The following is a 5,862-nucleotide window of genomic DNA, read 5'->3' on the forward strand; positions in this document are numbered from 1 at the left end:
TACATGCTTTTCAACTGAAACTGGATAGGTGAGTGACAGGGCAGCCCAGTTAATTTCCTCGATCATGACAATAATGACAAAAGAGACATATACAAGGAAAATATTAGAGGTAATTGTTCATTTCTCCATTGTTTCAAAGTGACTGATTGGTTAATTAGATATGATGCTTTATTACAGATTTGTTTTGACTGGAGTTTGCCGGAGAACCAGACCTGTAATTAAAATTATTTGGGCAGTTTATTTTTATTTCAGTTGGTTTATTACAGCTAATAAACCAGCACAGAATGGATTTTTGACCAATGAATTTCCATGCCTTTTCCTCATTAGAATATAACTGACGCAAAAGAACGATTTGCTGACAAATGAGACTTTATTATGGATTGGCAAGTTGTACTCTACACATAAGCAATTTCAAGCTCATAAAATATTTAGAGTAGAGAAAAACTGTATATATTCATTATACATTTGTAATATTTTAATATTCCCTGTAAGAGCAATGAGTGTGTCCTCCCTTTTGTTTTATCCCAATATCCATTATTAAACAAGGTTTAACTAAACATTATCTACCCGCATAACGTGATGTTTAGTCCAAACCTGCTACCAAATGCTGATCTATGCTGATCAATGATTAAGTTCATGATATCCTGCATAAGAACCCACCAACCCCAGCAAATGCAGGCTATGAAACAGTGATCAATCTTATCATTTTAAAAAATGTAAGATTGATACAAATCTGGAGAATTTGTAAGAATAAAATCTAAAAGAGTAGCTTTATCTGGATTCATACAATCATATCTAAATGGATTACAAATGATTTAAGTAAGATTTAAAGAGTCAAATTGGCGCACTACTTGATCTGGAGGATTTAACATATTCCAATTTAGATCATCCAAAATAATACATTTAGAATTGGTATAAGAGGCAGGAACAAAACTTAGGATGATTAGAGCACAAGAAGAGGCCGAATGAGGACGATAACATCCAGCAAGCATTATAGGACTATTGGCTAGTTTAATACTTAAAGTCAAAATGTCAAATTGTTTAAGAACTGAATTATATAAAATATGTTCTTTTACAAAAAAAAAGCTACCCCGACACCCTTGATGAAAAAGATTATAACAGGAAATAGCAAGCACGGAGTCAGAAATACTTTTCCTAACAATGGCTGTGTCTCGTTTGGAAGGCTTTGTCCTCCGGAGGTTGCATTTGTCGGCCGCATACATCATCAAGGCTGTTTCGTTTCAGAAAAGCGAGTAGGACACTTCGAATGCAGCCTTCGAATGTGTCCTTCTTCATGGGAATTTGGAGGATGCATGAAGTGTATCCTTCGTGGGCACTATAACCCACAATTCTTTGCTTCAACGGAAATGTCAAAAAAAAAATTATTATGCCAATTTGCCCGTAAATATGATGTTCAAATGCAAGTAATGTTAATTCCCAAGTTGAAGTACCTCAGTAGATGGGTGCAGAGTATATAATATGTATAGTTATATTAATATATAATTAAAATAAATTATTAGACAAAGTACACCTGTAAAATCTATTTTCTTTTCTCTTTACATCATTATAACTCAACTAAAATGTACCTCATGCATTCCCTTCCAGAGGGACTTTGTTCCCTTCTCACTCAAAGCGCTCGCGCTTGTTAAAGAGTGGCATGCTGTCATAGCAACCATGTTACATTCTGTTTCCTTTTGTCCTGCGAAGGCCATCACGTTTCAACGAGGCTTGTTTAAAGGAGGACACTCGGTATATTGCAGCCTTCAAAGGACGCATCCTACCTAGCATGCAGCCTTCGAAACGAGACACAGCCATTGTCTCAGTAATAACAAACACTTCTGGTTTCGTGTTTTTGACCCATACTTTCAATTGGTCTAATTTGGGGTACAAGACTTCTTGAGTTCACATGCAAAAAAACTAGATTTTTATAAGAAAAAAATGTCTAAAACCTAGTTCCATTGTGGGCCTACAAGGTGGAAGATTTGAAAGAGGCCCAGGGTGAGCATGTATATTTTCAGATATAACTAATAATAAGACAAAATTAGAGCTTGACTGTGGGTGGCAACATTACAATTATATTTCTTAACAAAAGTCTTTTTATTAGAGATGTTGGAGGGTACAATAATCATGCCCATGAGTAGACTCATTAAATAACATGAGTAAGAGGCCTCTGGGAAAAGGATAAATTAGTTACTATTACAGGTTGTCCAAAGGAACAAAGAAGACTTTGTATATCGACAGCTGGAAAAACAGTTGATAAAAATGTCTGTCCCACTGTAGCATGTTTGCCGAAGTTCAATGTACTTTGGGTTTGTGTTTGAAAAATTAAATGCCTGTAAGACGATGTAGAAGACAGAATAGTACCAGAAAAAATAAACAGTATTTTGTATGCTACAATAACATACTGTCTCTTCTAACCGATAAGTTGGAGTGTGAAAGCTCACTGCCCAGGTTCAAATCCTGGATGAGCGCTGCTTTCACTATGATGCTTTGGTTCGCAAAGGTGGCTTGTTGAAGTGGCTTCTTTGGCATGAACCCATCGACATAAATTATTGGTGCTGTAGATCCTTTTGGACCTCATCTGGTCAAGTGTTTAACTTCATTTACAGACAGTCAACACAGAGGTTGGACAGTTAGCTCAGTTGGATAGAGCGTGGTGTTAATCAACCTATGGGCCATTAAACATTTGAAGACAGTGTTTAAAGCCTCAACAAACTCACTCTTCCCTTTGTTCTGTGTCTAACACTCTAACATCGACATTAAGACAGCATCAAAGCCAGCCAGCATGGCCAAAATAGCTCAGATGAGAGAGCATTAGACTGAAGATCTAAAGGTCCCTGGTTCAATCCTGGGTTTCTGCAGTGGCGTATGGGTTCCATGGTGTAATTGTTAGCACTATGGATCCAAGTTCAAAGTGGGAACTTTTATGGCGACTGGGGGAAGGTAGTAATACACTTATATGTATGATGACCACAAACTATACGTTTCCTCTCTGCTAGCCCCCTCTGCTTCATAAAACCAATGAGGCAAGTAAGCACAGTTTTAATCAAACCACATGCCATAGGAAAGTAAGCTCAGTTTGGAGAGCATTTGACTGAAGATCTAAAAGTCCCTGGTTCAGTCCCAGGTTTCGGCAGTGCCATGCGTCTTCCATGGAGTAATGGTTAGCATTCTGAAACCAGCAATCCCAGTTCAAATCATGGTGGGAACTTTTATGGTGAATGTGGGAGAATTGCAATATGCTTTTATCTATGATGACCACAAACTACACGTTTACTCTCTGCTAGCCCCCTCTGCTTTATAAAACCAATGAGGCAAGTAAGCACAATTTTAATCAAACCACATGCCATAGGAGCTGTCTTTTAGCATTTTTCACTTGCCGACATTAGTATTCTGAGTGCTTCTGTGCTTCTTGAATCTGAAGCCATGTATAGTTTGAATTGTGAGGTCAGGCAATGCCCATTGAGCAGTACCCATTGGCCTAGGGGTATGATTCTCGCTTAGGGTGTGAGGAACCCGGGTTTAACCCTGACCCAGGTTGTATTTTCTTTTAATGTGTTGCTAAAATATTTTAAACATTAGTAGTTTAGCAGGAAAGTTATCAAGGATTACAAATCCAATTAGCTCAGTTAAGGGAATAGTTCACCCAAAAATGAAAATTCTCTCATCACTTACTCACCCTCATGACATCCCACATGTGTATGACTTTCTTTCATCTGTAGAACACAAACAAAGTTTTTTAGAAGAATATTTCAGCTTTGTAGCCCCATACAATTCAAGTGGATGGTGATCAGCACTTTAAAGCACCAGTCAGTATAAAAGTAATCCATACGACTCCTGTGGTTAAATTAATGTCTTCTTATTTTGGGTGAGAAAAAGCTCAATAAAAAGATCTAGGCATGACACTTCCTAGCGCTTGATGCATGCGTAGAGCGCTAGATGACGCTATAGGAAATGTGATCAAGCTTAAAATCATTATCAACAAGGAGACTGCAGATGAAAAGATGTACAGTGAAAAATAAGTTATATTTGGACTGTGCTCACCAAAAACCAATTGGATTGCGTCAGAAGACATTGATTAAACCACTATAGTCTTATGGATAACTTTTATTCTGACTTTATCTACTTTTTGGAGTTCTGGTCTCCATTCTCTTGCATTGTATGGACCTACAGAGCTGAGATATTCTTTTAAAAGTCTTAATTTGTGTTCAGCAGAAGAAAGAAAGCCATACATATCTGGACTGGAATGAGGGTGAGTAAATGATGAGATCATTTTTTTTGAATGAACTATTTAAAAAGGGTATACAATTCAAATAATCATACCATTGCATTTATATCAAGTTGCATTAATTTAAACATACTACTGCTGTAATGTTTAGTACAGTGTTGCCATTTTACAATTTTAATATGGAAAATGCAATGTATGTTTCCAAATATGTTTGAATTGATTAGTAGCAATTAAAGATCATTCCATTTTAGGTCAGGACTACATCAGAGGCCATCTGGAAGAAGATATCACATCAGGCCCGGTTCTACAGGGGTGCTTGAGGGTGCTAAGCACCCTAAAATGAAACTTGGAGCACACTCAATTGCAGACCAGTGCAAACTGCTGCCTGCGGGTCATGAACGTTTTTTATTAGATCTTTCATTTATCTGGCTTTGGGACCTATCGCGCATCCATAAGCTTTTAACATGCTCGGGGTTGCCAGATAATAGATGCAACACCCTAATCAGAGATTTATACTTGAACAAATAGGAAATATTTTGCCTTATATCATACCTAATTTATGCAATCTGGCAACCATGCATGCAAGTGCACGCTCTCTCTCTCTCCTCTTCGGAAAAAACCTTAAAGTGCTAAATTGTGCAATATTATGCTCAAAGAAAAGTGTGATGCAGTCACTCCCTGTCCATTCGTGATGCTGCGTGTGCTGTTTAGTGCCAAGTCTGCGAGCAAACCTTTTCAGTGATGAAATTTAGTAAAATCCCAATAGATCTTCGCATCATTCGCACACGGAGGGTCACGTGAGTAAAACCAAGTGAGACAGGAATATGTTTGTTCTTTGTGTTATTTGTAAAATGCTGAAGTCACTTACACCTGTATATGAATGTTTTTTTTTTGTGATTAACATTTTTATTGATCAGCAAAACATATATATACACAGAATCAATATTTAACCCTAACTATCCACCCACCCCCCCACCCCCCCAATCCCTCACCCGACCCCCATCAACACCCCGGTGGTCACATAATTACAGACACACAGCAAACAAACAAAAAAGTATATAAATAAATAAATAAATAAATAAAAAATAATAATAAACTAATCACACATATCCCCTACACCTCTCTCCACTGTCCCTCCCCGAGAGCCCTCCAAAAAAGAAAGATATTTGCCCCATTTCTCCCCACACAGGTCTAGACTCCCCAGTCTTCTGGATATCCCCTCCTCAAGAGCTGCCACTCTGGCGACCTCTGAACACCACTCCTGAAATGGGGGGCGCTCCAGCGCTTTTCCAACTCATTAAAATAATCTGTCTGGCAATCATAATACTAGTTAGGACCCAGTTTTTCACATGTTTATTCTCCAAATTAATGACTGCCCCATCTCCTAAGATACAGAGTCTGGGGCAGAATAAAATCTGGGAGGCCAAAACCTCGCACATAAAACTCTGAATCCTCAACCAGAACTCTTGAATCTTAACACATCCCCAAAAGACATGGGTTGTGTCTCCATCTTCTGATTGGCATCGCCAGCAGGTGGGTGTGTCTTTAAGACCAAGCCTATGCAATCTAGAGGGGTCCAATAGACTATATGTAAAATCTTAAATTGCATAAGGCGAATCTCTAGATGCAAATTT

At 38.1% G+C, this 5,862-nt stretch overlaps 1 non-coding gene across 1 annotated transcript; it reads left to right on the forward strand.

Annotated features, from left to right (window-relative positions):
• The first annotated feature begins 2,788 nt into the window (after positions 1-2,788).
• On the forward strand, positions 2,789-2,867 carry trnaf-gaa (transfer RNA phenylalanine (anticodon GAA)). Its single transcript has one exon. It is a non-coding gene; the product is annotated as a tRNA-Phe (tRNA).
• Positions 2,868-5,862: the final 2,995 nt, after the last annotated feature.

This window comes from Myxocyprinus asiaticus, chromosome 16, assembly GCF_019703515.2.
Source record: "Myxocyprinus asiaticus isolate MX2 ecotype Aquarium Trade chromosome 16, UBuf_Myxa_2, whole genome shotgun sequence".
Classification (NCBI taxonomy): domain Eukaryota; kingdom Metazoa; phylum Chordata; class Actinopteri; order Cypriniformes; family Catostomidae; genus Myxocyprinus; species Myxocyprinus asiaticus.